General features: G+C 55.2%; 1 protein-coding gene across 5 annotated transcripts in view; it reads left to right on the top strand.

The window, feature by feature from the left end:
- SSH2 (slingshot protein phosphatase 2) overlaps positions 1 to 19,865 on the top strand; it is an 810,994-nt gene that overhangs the window by 712,110 nt on the left and 79,019 nt on the right. The gene's annotated exons all lie outside the window — the stretch shown is intronic.

Here is a 19,865-nt window from a genome sequence, read left to right as displayed (position 1 = left end):
GCTTCCAGAGCCCCCACGTCCCATCTAGTCTGATGTGAGAAGTGCTTATACATTCCTTTCCTCTGCTGCAACATCACCCTTTTATTTGTTGCAAATGTGAAGTAATGTCGAACCCCTTCTGTCATCCCATCGGTTTCTCTGGAAGCTTGAGTCAAACACCACTTCTCCACTTCACCCTCCATTCCTCGCACCCCAAATGAGCTTGCCTCCCTTTTCCTTTAGCCTGTACACTTTTGCCACACTTTTCCTTCTGTCCTGTAGATCTGTTCTACTCATCTCCTCCCACCCTGTAGACCATTGTCCCACTTTTCATTCCTTTCTGTAGACCTGTACTGCACTTTCCTCCCCATACACTTCTGGAAGGAACACTTCTTCTGCCATAGAGCTTGTGCCACACATATCTCTCTGCTCCATTGATTTATATCATACTTCCTTCTTATCCAAAGGTCCTTAACTGCCCTGGGCGTCCTGTGCTACAGTTTTCCTTTATTACTTAGTACGGTGCCACACTTTTCCTCCCACTCTGTAAATTTGTACCTCACTTTTCCTTCATATATCTATCTGAAAGAAACACGTTAGTGCTAGATTCCTTACCTTAGGATATCCCCAGGCGTCAGGCTGGATCCGGAAAGTTTTCGTCAGTAGTACCCCTGCACGTCGGTAGGCATCGTCCTGTGGCTCCGCATCCGTCGTCGGGATCGCCGGAATGACGTTGCTGGAGTACTTAGATGCCAACCTCGCGCGCCTACGTCAGTTCTTCTTTTTTCAATGCCAGCAAGCGCATACCCGGGAAGAGAATACCCTTAGTCATTTTTTGACTAACTTTTTGGACATTTATGCCTATCTTTTTCGAGTCGACTCAACTCCTGGTGCCAGTAGGGATGCCCGGTTTCAAGCCGTGTGACGCCTGTCACCGACTGATGTCGGTTACCGACCCCCACTGCCGGTGTCTACTATTTGGGGGCCGACCACGATGACCAGTCGTCCCCCGACTGCCGGGCCTTGACGTCTAGGCGGGAACGTTCCTGTAAGCTCCTCGAGCTCCGGCAGTCAGCTCCGCGCTGCTCGAAGACGAAGTTGAGGGACTGATCGTGGAGCCGCAGTCATCATCGATCGTCTGGACCCTTGTCCTTGCACTCTGGTAAGTCGAGGCATGGCAAAAAGAAGTCGAAGAAGCATCGTCGTTCTAAGACTTCCCCATGCCAATCGTGCGACTCGGCCGACGGTTCAGGTGGCGCCGCCCACGCGGCTCTGGCGGGGCCCACTCAGTTGCATCCAGCCCCACACCCTCCGCTCCTTGGACTCCATGCGACTCCGGAGCAGATTAGAGACTTCCTCGTGGCCATGATGACTCTCTTCCCGCCATCGAGACCCGCCAGCGTGCCTTCGGGCCCCGCGGGTCCGACTGGGGGTTCTAGCCCTGTGTTGCCGGTGGATTCGGCCTTCGGCGCACCTGCGGCTTCGGCCCCGGCGCCGCCGGCGACTTTGGTCCTGGCGCCGCAGGACCCCGTGGGATCCAGTCGATGCCAGCTGACCTTAGACTCCTCCGCTGGCGCGACCCCCTCGGTGTCACCTCCGGTGCTGTCCTCAGACGATGCTGTCCCCGGTTTCAGGCCCAGGCTCGGCATCGGAGTGGCGCCGCTCTGCGCCGTCTCCGACGCCGACTGGTGAGCCTTTCACCTTTGCTCTGTTATTTTTGCCTGTTTTCAGGACACGGATGAATGGGAGGACTGGGACGGGTCTGAGGACCCTCTGGCACAGCAGTGCCAGTTAAGTCAGGACTGGACAGATGAGCTAGGGGAGGCCAGTGGTCTAGACACTTCGTCTGACACTGGTTTACTCTCTCCTCCTTCCTACGGCTACGGAGGAGGAGCCACTTATGTTGTGGTGCTGCGCAAGGCGGGCAAGGCCTTGGGCCTTGAGCTCCCTGCAGCGGCCGTGAGGACTAGCCTCCTCACCGAGTTGCTACAACCGCCAGTAAGCTCTTCGGAGCCTCTGCCGCAGTTTAATGAGACCCTCACTGACGTTCGGATGGGCACTTGGTCCAAGCCCACCACAGTCCCTCCTGTGGATCGGAATGTGGCCCGGTGCCACTGCCCAGCTCCGGGCGACACCTGCTTTCTGTCCACCAACCCCACCCCTGAGAGTCTGGTTATCCAGGCCTCAACGTCCCCACCCGCATCCCTGGACTGAGAATCCAAAAGGCTGGAACGGTTTGGCAAGAAACTGTTTTCCTCTGTCAGTCTAGGGTTGTGGTTCATTAATACAGCATGCCTTTTGGGTCGTTACACCCACTCTCTGTGGGATACGGTGGCGGATGTGCTGCCTCAGTGACCGGAGGAGGCCAAGACACGGCTCGCCCAGGCTCTTGCTGAGGGGCGGGATGCAGCACGGTACTCCATTTGATGTGGACTTGACACCACGGACTCGCTGGGCAGAGCGATTGCAACGACTGGCAATTCGTCATCACACCTGGCTGAGATCCACAAACTTTTCTGGGGATGTCCAGAGCACTCTCATGGTCATGCCTTTTGATGGCCATCACCTCTTTGGCGACAAGGCAGCTAGCGTGCAGGAGCGCTTTAAGGACTCCAGGGCTACGGCCAAGTCCTTAGGCCTGTCGGCCCAGTGCCAGCAAACATCTGCTTTTCTCTCCTTTCGTGGCCACGGAAGGGGCACCCCCGCATGTTCGTCCAGCCACAGACCGCAGAACCAGCCTCAACGCGGTCGCGGATGTGCATTCCGCCATGGCAGAGCAGGGGGTCAGAGAGCCCGTCAGTCCACATTCACTCTCGCAGCATCCGCCTCAAAGCCTTCCTAGTCCAAGCTTTCAGGCCCATTCCACACCAGTAGGAGGCAGAGTTCGCCATCACCTGCTCCACTGGCGTACCATCACTTCGGACAGGTGGGTGCTGCAAATCGTCCGAAGGGGCTACTCCCTCCCCTTCGAGACGACCTGTCTAGCCATGCCACCGCAGTACAGCCGCATGTCGGGGGATCACTTGCAACTTCTGCAGGAGGAAGTTACGGCCTTCTTGGCCAAGGGGGCCATCGAGCGCGTTCCTGGGCCAGAAGTAGGGCGTGGTTGTTACTTTCTCCACTTTCTGGTTCCCAAGAAGGGCAAAGGGGGCCTGCCCCCTATCTTGGACCTCAGGAGCGTCAACGTCTTCCTCCGGAAGAAGAAGTTCAAGATACTGACGTTGGCTCAGGTTCTGGCTGCCCAAGACCCTGGAGACTGGATGGTAGCGTTGGACTTGCAGGACGCTTATTTCCATATTCCCGTCCTGCCAGCCCATCAGCATTATCTGCGGGTCACGGTAGGCCACGAGCACTTTCAGTTTACCGTGCTCTCCTTCGGCCTCACCAGTGCCCCTCGGTTGTTCACGAAAGTGATGGCGGTGGTCGCAGCTCATCTGCACAGATCAGGGGTTCCGGTCTTCCCCTATCTCGATGACAGGTTGTTGAAGGTGGGCTCGCCCCAAACAGTCGTCTCCCACCTCCAGACTACGGCCGACCTCCTGCATTCCCTGGGGTTCTCCATCAACGTGCCGAAGTCGCACCTGAGCCTTCCCAGAAGCTCCTCTTTAGCGGAGCGGTTCTGGACTCTGCACAGTTTCGGGTTTATCCTCCCGAGCAGCGGGCTTGGGATATTCAGGCTCTGATTCCGATCTTTCAGCCTTTATCCCGAGTTTCGGTCAGGTTGACCCTACGGCTTTTGGGACTGATGTCCTCCTGCATCCTACTGGTACATCACGCCTGGTGGCGGATCCGGACTCTGCAGTGGGACCTGAAGTTCCAGTGGGCACAGCATCAGGGCATGTCCTGATCTCGGAGGGCACTGCGAGACAGTTGCAGTGGTGGCTCACGGACCGCGATTGGGTCAGTGGCATATCCCCCTCCCTTCCCCAACCGGAGCACACAGTGATGACGGATGTGTCCCTCCTGGGATGGAGGGGCCACATCGGAGAGGCGGAAACCAGAGGCCTCTGGTCTCCGGCGGAGTCCCGGCTCCATATCAAACTTCTGGAGCTGCGGGCGATCCGGCTTGCACTGAAGATATTCCTTCCCTCTGTCCGGGGAAGTGTAGTGCAACACCACCGCCATGTGGTATCGCAACAAACATGGTGGGGTAGGATCCACGACCCCACCCCGCCCTATGTCAGGAGGGTCTGCGCCTCTGGACATGGCTAGAACATCAGGGCATCACCCTGGTGGTTCAACACCTGGAAGGTTCTCTGAGCACCAGAGCGGACAAACTCAGCCGTCGGTGCATGATGGATCACGAGTGGCGTCTGAACTCGGATGTGGCGCAAGGTCTCTTTCAGCAGTGGGGAGAGCCTTGGTTAGAACTATTCGCCACCGAAGAGAACGCACAATGTCTTCAGTTCTGAGAGTTAGAATTTCCAAGGCGGCACTCGCTCGGAGACTCTTTTCGTCGCGAGTGGAGTTGCGGTCTGTACGCCTTTCCGCCTATACCACTTGTGCCCAGAGTGCTGAAGAAGATCCGGTGCGACCGGGCCCAAGTCAACATTGTGGCTCCGGATTGGGCACGAAGATACTGGTATCCCGAGCTACTCAGTATTTCAATCAATCCCCCGATTCGATTGCCTTTTCAGGAGGATCTTCTGTCACAGCAACAGGGGACAGTCCTCCAAACGAACATGTCCAGGCTCCACCTACATGCGTGGAGATTGAGCAGCGACAGTTGATGCCATTTGACTTGCCTCCTGAAGTCTGTGATGACATTCTGGCAGCCAGGCGTCCCTCCATGAAAACGGTATACACCTGCAGGTGGAACATATTTGTGGCATGGTTCACAGCAAAGGCTGTGGATCCCCTCTCTGCCCCTCTTTCAGAGTTTCTCCTCTTTCTTCTATCCGTGGCTCAGCAGGGTTCTGCTGTGGGCACCATCAAGGGATATCTTTCGGCCGTTGCAGCCTTCTTGAGGCTTCCTGATCAGCCTTCTCTTTTCAAGTCCCCTGTTGTAAATAGATTCTTGAAAGGCATTACTCACATGTTTCCTTTGTAATGCCTCAGTAGGACTTGAATCTGGTGTTAACCTATCTGATGTGTGCTCCCTTTGAGCCGCTCCATAACTGTCCTTTGCGTCTTTGAACTCTAGAGACTGCTTTCCTGGTTGCCATCATCTCTGCCAGGAGAGTGAGTGAGCTCCAGGCTCTTTCTTCTAAACTTCCTTTCCTCTCTGTCCATCCGGACAAAGTTGTTCTGAGGACTCATCCTTCTTTTCTACCCAAAGTGGTTACTGCCTTTCAAATCGGCCAGACCATTACCATGCCCACTTTCTTTCTGCATCCCTTGAAAGAGGAAGAGAGGCTCCACCGTCTGGACCCAAAACGCGCGCTCTTTTTACCTGAACCGCACACAACAGTTCCGGGTGGACGACCAACTCTTTGTTGGCTACGTGGGCGCTAAGAAGGGACTAGCGGTGCACAAGCGGACCATCTCTCGGTGGGTCATTTTCTGCATCAAGATCTGTTATTCCTTGGCCAAAGAGGAACCTCCTGTGGGGCTGCGCGCCCATTTCACTCGAGCCACGGCAGCTAATACTGCCTTGGGACGGGGAGTCCCTTTGCAGGACATTTATCAGGCAGCTACGTGGGACTCGCTGCACATGTTTGCCAAGCGTAACTACCTGGGCAGCCAAGTCCGGAGAGACGGCTTCTTTGGCCGTTCAGTTCTCCAGGACTTCCTGGTGTGATTTTGGTTTGCAGACCCACAACCAGGGTTGGTATTGCTGGGGTATCTATCCTAAGGTAAGGAATCTAACATTAACGTGTTTCTTTCAGATGCACAAGTTACTTACCTTCGGTAACGATATATCTGTTAAAAACATTAGTTAGTGTTAGATTCCTTACCGCCCCACCCATCCTCCCCGTTCTGCGACCCGATATGTAGGGTTAAGGACTTTCCCTGTCAGGGCCCTAGTTTCATGGCACCAGTGTTGGTTTCTTGCATGGCTCTGCGTTTCTGGTGCGGAAAGCTATGTACAGAACTGAAGTCAGCGCGCGAGGGCGGCGTCTAAGTACTCCAGCGACGTCATTCCGGTGATCACGACACCAACGACGGACGCGGAGCCACAGGACAATGCCGACTGACGCACAGGGGTACTGTTGACGAAAACTTTCCAGATCCAGTCTGACGCCTAGGGATATTCTACGGTAAGGATTCTAACACTAACTAAAGTTTCTTAAAGATATATCGTTACCGAAGGTAAGTAACTTGTGCGTTTTGTACTTTCCTTCAGCATGAGTGATGCTTCACTTTACCTACTGCCTTGTAGATCCGTGCCACACTTTTCATCCTACTGAGAAATCCGTACCACGTCTTCTCTTACCCTGAGGAACTATGCCACTTTGTTTCTGACCCTGTACACATTTACCGCAAGTTTACTCCCCACCACACAGTTACATTTTGTCCTTGAGAATTCATATGTTCTTAGGCATCTGATCACTGCTGAGGATTTCCTGTATATTATTTATGAATATATTTAGAATTATTTAGTCACTGTACTAACAAACCCAAGCATCATTTACATACATTTTAGCATTTGAAATCCAGAAGGGTATTACAAAAAATTATCTTACTCAAAACGACAGCAGCTAAACCAGCCTTCCCCAGTCCATTTCTTTGTTCATCTCATTTACAGAATTTTGGCGACTGTCTCCCCTTTTCAGCTTTCTGGTGTTGTCTCCAAGCACATTAAAGCAGGTTCATGGTGGCATAAGCACTGTATTAGAACACCAATGCAGATGCACCTGCCTAAAACCGTTTCTTTTCTCCAACATACTCGTAATTTTCTTTAATGAGCCACTCCAAGTGTGACATCGTTGATTTTTCTCAAATTTATATTAGCTCCCACTTAATAGGTGACTTTTTTTTTGGTCTGGCATTATCCTAGACGTTTTTGATGTTACTAAAATTGCGTGTACAATATATATATATATATATATATATATATATAATTCTAGGGGTTTTCAGTCAGCCCTCTTCATCCATTGGTCTGTTATTGTGTCAATTACATGTTTCTACCACACACTGCAGTTCATAGAGGACAGTGAGTCCGCCCACTGCAGCCATTGTACACCTTCACTGTGAGTGACTGCATTCTTCCCTTCAGAATAACCTTCAGATCAGAAGCCACCGAAGTCATCTGCGGCGTTACTCAAGGCTCCTCGCTCAGCCCCACCCTCTTCAATGTCTACATGAGCCCCCTCGCGGCCATCACACGCCAGCACAACCTCAACATCATCTCTTACGCCGACGACACCCAGCTGATCCTCTCCCTCACCAACGACCCCGCCACCGCCAGAGCCAGCCTACACGAAGGGATGAAAGACGTAGCCGAGTGGATGAAGAACAGCCGCCTGAAACTGAACTCAGACAAGACGGAAGTCCTCATCCTGGGACCTTCGCCCTCCGCCTGGGACGACTCCTGGTGGCCCCCCGCCCTGGGCAGCGCACCCAAACCAACAGACCACGCACGCAACCTGGGCTTCATCCTTGACTCCTCCCTCTCCATGACCAGACAGGTCAACGCCATCTCCTCGTCATGCTTCAACATCCTGCGCATGCTACGTAAGATCTTCCGGTGGATCCCCACCGAGACCAGGAAGACGGTCACCCAGGCCCTCGTCACCAGCCGACTGGACTACGGCAACTCCCTCTACGCCGGAACCACTGCCAGACTCCAGAAGAGACTCCAGCGAATCCAGAACGCCTCTGCAAGACTCATCCTGGACATCCCCCGACACAACCACATCTCCGGACACCTGAGAGACCTGCACTGGCTCCCGGTCAACAAGAGAATCACGTTCCGACTCCTCACCCACGCACACAAAGCCCTACACAACCAAGGACCAAGATACCTCAACAGCCGCCTCAACTTCTACACTCCCACACGCCAGCTTCGATCAACCAACCACGCCCTCGCCGCCGTCCCCCGCATTCGAAGAGTCACCACAGGAGGAAGATCCTTCTCCTACCTCGCCGCCAAGACGTGGAACTCCCTTCCGACCCACCTCCGCCTGACCCAAGACCACCTCGCCTTCAGGAAGCAGCTCAAGACCTGGCTGTTCGAGCAGTAGCGGACCACCCCCTCCCCAAGCGCCTTGAGACCCTCTGGGTGAGTAGCGCGCTATATAAATGCCTTGATTGATTGATTGAAAGAGACACAAATCAGCTCCCTTCATTGCCAAGACAACTATGGCAATGCTTGCTTCTTGAGACCAAAAAAATGTTTTTCTTTCAGCCTTTTGTTTTTGGTTTTTATTGCTGGAGCCCGGTAGCTTTCCCAACTGTAATTTTGCAAGAACATGCCAAAACAATTATTGATCAAGCAAAGCGTGTTTGCAGCCTGCACCAGACCTATTGACTTTGACAGTGCTTTTTCCAGATGGTTTATGTTTTCTCACGTTTGCTTTCAGAAATCATTGAAATGGTAACCATTCTGCCTGTGATTTTGCTGCAACGTTACTAATTCACGACTTCTTCTTGGATATCCTTCACTGAGAGCAGAAAGCACTGATTGTTTGTCTTGCAGTATTTGCCGCCGACTTTCCCCACGTCACGTTGCACACAATCAACCAATGCTACCTTTTCAGGGAAAAGCTCCTGTCATCCTGTGCTGATTCCATACTTCTTGTGTTAAACACTGCAGTGCACGTCTCTGAATGCCACGTGCTGCAGGCTTAGCAGACTGCAGGTGTCGTGTAGAGTGGCATGGAAGTGACCCTGATCGGCTCCCGTCTGCCAGGTCCTGGGCTGCTCTGGGCCATCCTCGGCCCCCTCTACAAGCAGCCAGGACCCATGTCCGTGCTTCTCTCGCAGGACCGACTGGGCATTTCGAAGAGTGCGGCCTCCGGTCTGTTACCCGTGCCGAAACTAGGCCAGCTAAAGAAAAGGGTCTCTATAGAGGTATAAAGTACGATACAACGCAGGCGTGACTGTGAGAGTTGTAGGATAGAAACAAAAACCATGTGGCCGCCCGTGAGCGAAGCTGAGAGCAAGGAAGCTCTGCACACCCCGTTGTCAAACGATGGGGGCTGCCTCTGTTGTGTTCTGTATGTAGATCACAGGTCCTTACTGCTCAGCAGTGCGGCCCTCCATGGACAGCCCACAGGAGCCTCGATCACAGGTCCTTAGTGCTCAGCAGGGCGGCCCTCCATGGACAGCCCACAGGAGCCTCGATCACAGGTCCTTACTGCTCAGCAGTGCGGCCCTCCATGGACAGTCCACGCGAGCCTCGATCACAGGTCCTTACTGCTCAGCAGGGCGGCCCTCCATGGACAGCCCACAGGAGCCTCGATCACAGGTCCTTACTGCTCAGCAGGGCGGCCCTCCATGGACAGCCCACATGAGCCTCGATCACAGGTCCTTACTGCTCAGCAGTGCGGCCCTCCATGGACAGCCCACAGGAGCCTCGATCACAGGTCCTTACTGCTCAGCAGTGCGGCCCTCCATGGACAGTCCACGCGAGCCTCGATCACAGGTCCTTACTGCTCAGCAGTGCGGCCCTCCATGGACAGCCCACACGAGCCTCGATCACAGGTCCTTACTGCTCAGCAGTGCGGCCCTCCATGGACAGCCCACAGGAGCCTCGATCACAGGTCCTTACTGCTCAGCAGTGCGGCCCTCCATGTACCGCCCACAGGAGCCTCGATCACAGGTCCTTACTGCTCAGCAGTGCGGCCCTCCATGGACAGCCCACAGGAGCCTCGATCACAGGTCCTTACTGCTCAGCAGTGCGGCCCTCCATGGACAGCCCACACGAGCCTCGATCACAGGTCCTTACTGCTCAGCAGTGCGGCCCTCCATGGACAGCCCACAGGAGCCTCGATCACAGGTCCTTACTGCTCAGCAGTGCGGCCCTCCATGGACAGGCCACACGAGCCTCGATCACAGGTCCTTACTGCTCAGCAGTGCGGCCCTCCATGTACAGGCCACACGAGCCTCGATCACAGGTCTGCTCAGCAGTGCGGCCCTCCATGGACAGCCCACAGGAGCCTCGATCACAGGTCCTTACTGCTTGGCAGTGCGGCCCTCCATGGACAGGCCACACGAGCCTCGATCACAGGTCCTTACTGCTCAGCAGTGCGGCCCTCCATGGACAGCCCACAGAAGCCTCGATCACAGGTCCTTACTGCTCAGCAGTGCGGCCCTCCATGGACAGCCCACAGGAGCCTCGATCACAGGTCCTTACTGCTCAGCAGTGCGGCCCTCCATGGACAGCCCACGCGAGCCTCGATCACAGGTCCTTACTGCTCAGCAGTGCGGCCCTCCATGTACCGCCCACACGAGCCTCGATCACAGGTCCTTACTGCTCAGCAAAGCGGCCCTCCATGTACCGCCCACACGAGCCTCGATCACAGGTCCTTACTGCTCAGCAGTGCGGCCCTCCATGGACAGCCCACAGGAGCCTCGATCACAGGTCCTTACTGCTCAGCAGTGCGGCCCTCCATGGACAGGCCACACGAGCCTCGTTCACAGGTCCTTACTGCTCAGCAGTGCGGCCCTCCATGGACAGCCCACAGGAGCCTCGATCACAGGTCCTTACTGCTCAGCAGTGCGGCCCTCCATGGACAGGCCACACGAGCCTCGATCACAGGTCCTTACTGCTCAGCAGTGCGGCCCTCCATGGACAGCCCACACGCGCCTCGATCACAGGTCCTTACTGCTCAGCAGTGCGGCCCTCCATGGACAGGCCACACGAGCCTCGATCACAGGTCCTTACTGCTCAGCAGTGCGGCCCTCCATGTACAGGCCACACGAGCCTCGATCACAGGTCTGCTCAGCAGTGCGGCCCTCCATGGACAGCCCACAGGAGCCTCGATCACAGGTCCTTACTGCTCAGCAGTGCGGCCCTCCATGGACAGGCCACACGAGCCTCTTTCACAGGTCCTTACTGCTCAGCAGTGCGGCCCTCCATGGACAGCCCACACGCGCCTCGATCACAGGTCCTTACTGCTCGGCAGTGCGGCCCTCCATGGACAGGCCACACGAGCCTCGATCACAGGTCCTTACTGCTCAGCAGTGCGGCCCTCCATGGACAGCCCACACGAGCCTCGATCACAGGTCCTTACTGCTCAGCAGTGCGGCCCTCCATGTACCGCCCACACGAGCCTCGATCACAGGTCCTTACTGCTCAGCAGTGCGGCCCTCCATGTACAGCCCACAGGAGCCTCGATCACAGGTCCTTACTGCTCAGCAGTGCGGCCCTCCATGTACCGCCCACACGAGCCTCGATCACAGGTCCTTACTGCTCAGCAGTGCGGCCCTCCATGTACCGCCCACACGAGCCTCGATCACAGGTCCTTACTGCTCAGCAGTGCGGCCCTCCATGGACAGCCCACAGGAGCCTCGATCACAGGTCCTTACTGCTCAGCAGTGCGGCCCTCCATGGACAGCCCACGCGAGCCTCGATCACAGGTCCTTACTGCTCAGCAGTGCGGCCCTCCATGGACAGCCCACAGGAGCCTCGATCACAGGTCCTTACTGCTCGGCAGTGCGGCCCTCCATGGACAGGCCACACGAGCCTCGATCACAGGTCCTTACTGCTCAGCAGTGCGGCCCTCCATGGACAGCCCACACGAGCCTCGATCACAGGTCCTTACTGCTCAGCAGTGCGGCCCTCCATGTACCGCCCACACGAGCCTCGATCACAGGTCCTTACTGCTCAGCAGTGCGGCCCTCCATGGACAGGCCACACGAGCCTCGATCACAGGTCCTTACTGCTCAGCAGTGCGGCCCTCCATGTACCGCCCACACGAGCCTCGATCACAGGTCCTTACTGCTCAGCAGTGCGGCCCTCCATGGACAGGCCACACGAGCCTCGATCACAGGTCTGCTCAGCAGTGCGGCCCTCCATGGACAGCCCACAGGAGCCTCGATCACAGGTCCTTACTGCTCGGCAGTGCGGCCCTCCATGGACAGGCCACACAAGCCTCGATCACAGGTCCTTACTGCTCAGCAGTGCGGCCCTCCATGGACAGCCCACACGAGCCTCGATCACAGGTCCTTACTGCTCAGCAGTGCGGCCCTCCATGGACAGGCCACACGAGCCTCGATCACAGGTCTGCTCAGCAGTGCGGCCCTCCATGGACAGCCCACAGGAGCCTCGATCACAGGTCCTTACTGCTCAGCAGTGCGGCTCTCTACGGACAGCCCACACGAGCCTCGATCACAGGTCCTTACTGCTCAGCAGTGCGGCCCTCCATGGACAGCCCACAGGAGCCTCGATCACAGGTCCTTACTGCTCAGCAGTGCGGCCCTCCATGGACAGCCCACACGAGCCTCGATCACAGGTCCTTACTGCTCAGCAGTGCGGCCCTCCATGTACCGCCCACACGAGCCTCGATCACAGGTCCTTACTGCTCAGCAGTGCGGCCCTCCATGGACAGGCCACACGAGCCTCGATCACAGGTCCTTACTGCTCAGCAGTGCGGCCCTCCATGGACAGCCCACAGGAGCCTCGATCACAGGTCCTTACTGCTCAGCAGTGCGGCCCTCCATAGACAGGCCACACGAGCCTCGATCACAGGTCCTTACTGCTCAGCAGTGCGGCTCTCTACGGACAGCCCACACGAGCCTCGATCACAGGTCCTTACTGCTCAGCAGTGCGGCCCTCCATGGACAGCCCACAGGAGCCTCGATCACAGGTCCTTACTGCTCAGCAGTGCGGCCCTCCATGGACAGCCCACGCGAGCCTCGATCACAGGTCCTTACTGCTCAGCAGTGCGGCCCTCCATGGACAGCCCACAGGAGCCTCGATCACAGGTCCTTACTGCTCAGCAGTGCGGCCCTCCATGTACCGCCCACAGAAGCCTCGATCACAGGTCCTTACTGCTCAGCAGTGCGGCCCTCCATGGACAGGCCACACGAGCCTCGATCACAGGTCTGCTCAGCAGTGCGGCCCTCCATGGACAGGCCACACGAGCCTCGATCACAGGTCCTTACTGCTCAGCAGTGCGGCCCTCCATGTACCGCCCACACGAGCCTCGATCACAGGTCCTTACTGCTCAGCAGTGCGGCCCTCCATGGACAGCCCACAGGAGCCTCGATCACAGGTCCTTACTGCTCAGCAGTGCGGCCCTCCATGTACAGGCCACACGAGCCTCGATCACAGGTCTGCTCAGCAGTGCGGCCCTCCATGGACAGGCCACACGAGCCTCGATCACAGGTCCTTACTGCTCAGCAGTGCGGCCCTCCATGGACAGCCCACACGAGCCTCGATCACAGGTCCTTACTGCTCAGCAGTGCGGCCCTCCATGGACAGCCCACAGGAGCCTCGATCACAGGTCCTTACTGCTCAGCAGTGCGGCCCTCCATGGACAGCCCACACGAGCCTCGATCACAGGTCCTTACTGCTCAGCAGTGCGGCCCTCCATGGACAGCCCACAGGAGCCTCGATCACAGGTCCTTACTGCTCAGCAGTGCGGCCCTCCATGTACCGCCCACAGAAGCCTCGATCACAGGTCCTTACTGCTCAGCAGTGCGGCCCTCCATGTACTGCCCACAGAAGCCTCGATCACAGGTCCTTACTGCTCAGCAGTGCGGCCCTCCATGTACCGCCCACAGGAGCCTCGATCACAGGTCCTTACTGCTCAGCAGTGCGGCCCTCCATGGACAGCCCACAGGAGCCTCGATCACAGGTCCTTACTGCTCAGCAGTGCGGCCCTCCATGGACAGCCCACAGGAGCCTCGATCACAGGTCCTTACTGCTCAGCAGTGCGGCCCTCCATGGACAGCCCACAGGAGCCTCGATCACAGGTCCTTACTGCTCAGCAGTGCGGCCCTCCATGGACAGGCCACGCGAGCCTAGATCACAGGTCCTTACTGCTCAGCAGTGCAGCCCTCCATGGACAGCCCACACAAGCCTCGATCACAGGTCCTTACTGCTCAGCAGTGCGGCCCTCCATGGACAGGCCACACGAGCCTCGATCACAGGTCCTTACTGCGCAGCAGTGCGGCCCTCCATGGACAGCCCACGCGAGCCTCGATCACAGGTCCTTACTGCTCAGCAGTGCGGCCCTCCATGGACAGGCCACACGAGCCTCGATCACAGGTCCTTACTGCTCAGCAGTGCGGCCCTCCATGGACAGGCCACACGAGCCTCGTTCACAGGTCCTTACTGCTCAGCAGTGCGGCCCTCCATGGACAGCCCACAGGAGCCTCGATCACAGGTCCTTACTGCTCAGCAGTGCGGCCCTCCATGGACAGGCCACACGAGCCTCGATCACAGGTCCTTACTGCTCAGCAGTGCGGCCCTCCAAGGACAGCCCACGCGAGCCTCGATCACAGGTCCTTACTGCTCAGCAGTGCGGCCCTCCATGGACAGCCCACGCGAGCCTCGATCACAGGTCCTTACTGCTCAGCAGTGCGGCCCTCCATGTACCGCCCACACGAGCCTCGATCACAGGTCTGCTCAGCAGTGCGGCCCTCCATGGACAGCCCACACGAGCCTCGATCACAGGTCCTTACTGCTCAGCAGTGCGGCCCTCCATGGACAGGCCACACGAGCCTCGATCACAGGTCTGCTCAGCAGTGCGGCCCTCCATGGACAGGCCACACGAGCCTCGATCACAGGTCCTTACTGCTCAGCAGTGCGGCCCTCCATGGACAGGCCACGCGAGCCTCGATCACAGGTCCTTACTGCTCAGCAGTGCGGCCCTCCATGGACAGGCCACACGAGCCTCGTTCACAGGTCCTTACTGCTCAGCAGTGCGGCCCTCCATGGACAGCCCACAGGAGCCTCGATCACAGGTCCTTACTGCTCAGCAGTGCGGCCCTCCATGGACAGGCCACACGAGCCTCGATCACAGGTCCTTACTGCTCAGCAGTGCGGCCCTCCATGGACAGCCCACACGAGCCTCGATCACAGGTCCTTACTGCTCAGCAGTGCGGCCCTCCATGGACAGCCCACAGGAGCCTCGATCACAGGTCCTTACTGCTCAGCAGTGCGGCCCTCCATGTACCGCCCACAGGAGCCTCGATCACAGGTCCTTACTGCTCAGCAGTGCGGCCCTCCATGGACAGGCCACACGAGCCTCGATCACAGGTCTGCTCAGCAGTGCGGCCCTCCATGGACAGCCCACAGGAGCCTCGATCACAGGTCCTTACTGCTCAGCAGTGCGGCCCTCCATGGACAGCCCACACGAGCCTCGATCACAGGTCCTTACTGCTCAGCAGTGCGGCCCTCCATGGACAGCCCACACGAGCCTCGATCACAGGTCCTTACTGCTCAGCAGTGCGGCCCTCCATGGACAGGCCACACGAGCCTCGATCACAGGTCCTTACTGCTCAGCAGTGCGGCCCTCCATGGACAGCCCACACGAGCCTCGATCACAGGTCTGCTCAGCAGTGCGGCCCTCCATGGACAGCCCACAGGAGCCTCGATCACAGGTCCTTACTGCTCAGCAGTGCGGCTCTCTACGGACAGCCCACACGAGCCTCGATCACAGGTCCTTACTGCTCAGCAGTGCGGCCCTCCATGGACAGCCCACAGGAGCCTCGATCACAGGTCCTTACTGCTCAGCAGTGCGGCCCTCCATGGACAGCCCACACGAGCCTCGATCACAGGTCCTTACTGCTCAGCAGTGCGGCCCTCCATGGACAGGCCACACGAGCCTCGATCACAGGTCCTTACTGCTCAGCAGTGCGGCCCTCCATGGACAGCCCACACGAGCCTCGATCACAGGTCTGCTCAGCAGTGCGGCCCTCCATGGACAGCCCACAGGAGCCTCGATCACAGGTCCTTACTGCTCAGCAGTGCGGCTCTCTACGGACAGCCCACACGAGCCTCGATCACAGGTCCTTACTGCTCAGCAGTGCGGCCCTCCATGGACAGCCCACAGGAGCCTCGATCACAGGTCCTTACTGCTCAGCAGTGCGGCCCTCCATGGACAGCCCACACGAGCCTCGATCACAGGTCCTTACTGCTCAGCAGTGCGGCCCTCCATGGACAGGCCACACGAGCCTCGATCACAGGTCCTTACTGCTCAGCAGTGCGGCCCTCCATGGACAGGCCACACGAGCCTCGATCACAGGTCCTTACTGCTCAGCAGTGCGGCCCTCCATGGACAGCCCACACGAGCCTCGATCACAGGTCCTTACTGCTCAGCAGTGCGGCCCTCCATGGACAGCCCACACGAGCCGAGTGCGCTACCCGGCCTTCTTCATTCAAGTTGTTATCAGGTTTCTGCAGCAGAGGGGCCCTGCGCGACCACCCATGCAGTACTGTGCCTGTGCAGGAGCCGGCGACTGCCGGGTGTCTCAGCGGAGGAGAGATAACCGGCTCCCGCTCGGATGCAGAAGGAGCAGTTATCAGGCTCTGCCAGGCTGCAGCAGCCGCGGATGGCAGGAGCTCTGCAGGCGTCTTGCGGCTCCATGTCAACCCCTCAGCTCGTCACTGAGGTCAGATCTTCCCCGACTACCAGCGTTAACGAACCATAGGGAACCATAGGGAACAAGAATTGAACATCTGAGATTAATCTCAGTGCACAGGTGCAGCTGTAGGGCACGTATTAGCGCTACAATGAGCACCTAAAAAATGCCTTCACGATTGCTACCCATATTGGCAGTCTCATCAGATGCCAGCTTTTATATGAAGGAGATTGGTGCACCCTGGGTCTTCAGTAAAATGTAAGAAAACCTGCCGCGGGTGGTTGTGTATTCTCACCTGACAGAAAAGACGAGGGCCGACAAAGTAACACGAGTATATATATTGTCCCAACTCACACCGTTCGCAACAGCCACGTACTCTCAAAAGCCAGTTTGGTGCATCGCATTGTACCAGAAAACGTCTTCCCACAGCAACTGAGGAAATGGCTGTGTGGGTTGCGTACCCACCTGACACATGTTTGTGCTCTACGTAGTAGGTTTAAATCGTGGCTCAGCCTTTCTGTCTTTACTGGTCAATTTGTGTCTTTTTGACGTAGGTTGTGAGCATCTGTGATTAAGCCAACACACCCAAATTCCGTTTGTTCTGTTCAGTGCATGGATTACCGGAATTACTTGGTGCAAGTGGCTCTTAGTCCCGCATATGTGGTTTGCCACCCTCAGATCCTTGGACTCCACAGGTCTGGCCTCCTCTCTGTTCCATTTGTTTATACATTTTTTTAATGCTTTGTTCAACTGACTTCTAAGCACATTTGCGAACATGTTGGTGACCCTGAATATTGCATAAAGTTAGGCTTGGCTGTCGATGGTACTGGACGCGATGAACACCATCCGGAAGTGAAAGTTTGTCTGATCTCTTGCTCTGTCCATTGAGCAGCCCCCATGTTTTCTCTGGCCACTCCCTGCTGGCGGGACACCTTTAAGACATTCTGGCTTCGGAGCACCTCAACCATCGTAAGTGAAGACACACTGTGACCTCTGAGTCTATTAAACATTTGGGTGGGCTAGTTTCAGAGATCCTTCTCAGTCGGATAGCCCCTGCTGGCAGTAGTTCACCCCATGGATCAGTAGGGTTTCCCAAGCCTGCGGGCTCTTGGCCACAACTATTGTGCAGCTTTGAACTCCCTGCCCTTGCTATGACTTGTAAGTTCCTTTCTAGGAATTGTCAAACATTTCCCACTACGGTGGAAACAAAGTTTACAAATAGAAACTTGATCAGTCGCACCAGGAGGGTGTGCATCTGATCATGTTTCCATTTGCATAGTGGCTTATGCTTGCTTGTGTTCATCTGGCATGTGTTGGGCCTTCACCCAATGCCTGTGCCCTGGGGTTACAATGACTTTCCCAGCCTTAATTGCATTATGGGGCAGTTGCTTGAGTCAGGAGCCTAACCGAAGGTCTTTAAACAAGTCACAATAGGACTGTAACTGGTTCCCTTACAACTGCGCTGTGGATGGCTCCAAAGCTGTCCAGAGTGCTGGCGTCTTTTCACATTGAGGTGCATGATGGTTCCTGATGGTGCCTGCGTGGAAATACTCAGATGATGGTGTTGGTAAGTATTCCATGGGATATTCATCACAGATATTTCATTTATCTTGACGCTTTTGAAAAACGCACCCAAGGCCAAATCAAAGTTTATCAATGTTCCTTGCAAGTTGATAAGAGTGTATGAAAGTCCAAAGGTTGTGATTTCTTCTAGTAGTAGTTGGATATTTATGATTCTTACGTGTGCAACCTATATTTCAGCCTAACCGTTGCAGCTGAGATTTTTCTGTTCAAATGGCACGCACAGTTCTCAGACTAGCCAAGTGACCAGGTTTGGTAGCCCAGAAATCTTTCACAAGGGCGTAGGCACTGCAGAATAATTGGCCTTGATGCTGCAGACAGAATGCTGGATGTCGTGAGGCACAGAGGTCAGTTCTAAGCTTAGCCCACACCATGGAGTGTATAGACATGATTGTCGTGTGGGGCTGTGCACTTCATTGGTAGTACTATTTCGAAGACACTGCATTGTGCAGAGTATTAGGTGTACCAGTTGATGTAGTATTAGTAGAACTGAAGGCAGCGTCATTAGTATCTGTTATGAACAGAAGAACAACTGGAATTATGCGGCAGGAGAGGGCCAAGTTATGTGGCAGAGTTGAGTAAATTATGCAGCAAGAAAAAGCACATTATGCAGCATAATGCAGCACATTTTTTAATAGTATTACTTCATTATTTCGTCATTTTAAACTTTGTAATACTGTATGAGCATTGGTTGCACCACATCAGTACCAGTTTAACACCCAAATATAGCAAAAAGCAACAGAAAGGGGACCAGTCTAACTTTTCAAAGCGCCTTTCACTGCGTGGCACATATGTTGCTGCAATTGTAGTAATTTTTGAACCGCTTGAGCAAGAAACAACTTTTTTGGGTTAAAACCTGCAGATCATGCGACGGATGATGGATTATGTGGCAAATCTATACTTATGGAGAAATCGCTGCAGACTCTCAATCTCATAGTTTCAGTGGCCTGGTTATGGAGTACTAACTATTTTGAGCAAAATAAGATAAGGCTAAGACATTATTTTTGTGACTCGTGGTCATATGCACAAGTAGTTACATGCCAATGTAGGGCACATCTAGGCTCCATAAAAATTAGCAGGTCAATTACAGACAGACGTACCCATCACTCTACAGTGATTTCATGTCCCCATTATTCACAGGCTCATTTCGTGGTGACCAGCACCAGGCTGCAGAGGTTATTTGTTGGATTTTAACTGGGGGTAGGAAGTGATGGGCATCACGCCAGTGCGCCGAAGATTATGCTTTACGCCTAAAACAGATTGTGTTGCCATCATCTGATTACTGCATCCGGCTGGGTGCGGGTATTCTCCTTGGACAGAGGGCCCTTTCGGTACTCCAGACAAAAAAAGCTTGTGTGGGCCTTTAGAATAGTAGAGGACTTTTTGTTGACCACATTTCTGTTTGCTTCTGAGGAGGACAAGATCTGCATAACAGTTTCAATTTTATCCTCATAGGGATTGTGTTTTCCAAGTAAAAATATAGGAATTCTCTTCTTGCTGTACCACAGGGTCACTTGTACATGAGGATGTTTTACTGACCGCATTGAGATCGTACTTGATATTTAAAGAAAATCAGTTTAGAGCATCATTTTGAACCAACCCTTAATTTGGTGGGAAATGATTTTGTTGTTTCTGAAGGCAAGATTTTGGCAAAGTTTCATATTAGACCAACCTGCCTTACCCACCCTTTTTCAAAACCCGTATGACACTAACTTTAGTAAGTTAAAATCGATAAGAATTTAATAGCCATTTTAAATTAGATTTAAGTTAAACCACAGGAGATTCTGTTCTTGCTGCTTTTGCTGTATTGAGTCAGCCAGGGAAGTTCAGATTTAATGAATAGACTTGACTTAGAGTTTCATAGAGTAACTTGCATATAGTTTCTC

Source organism: Lissotriton helveticus, chromosome 3_1 (assembly GCF_964261635.1).
Source record: "Lissotriton helveticus chromosome 3_1, aLisHel1.1, whole genome shotgun sequence".
Taxonomy (NCBI): Eukaryota; Metazoa; Chordata; class Amphibia; order Caudata; family Salamandridae; genus Lissotriton; species Lissotriton helveticus.
The sequence above is the reverse complement of the archived record's forward strand: the minus strand, read 5'-3'. Positions and strand labels throughout refer to the sequence as shown.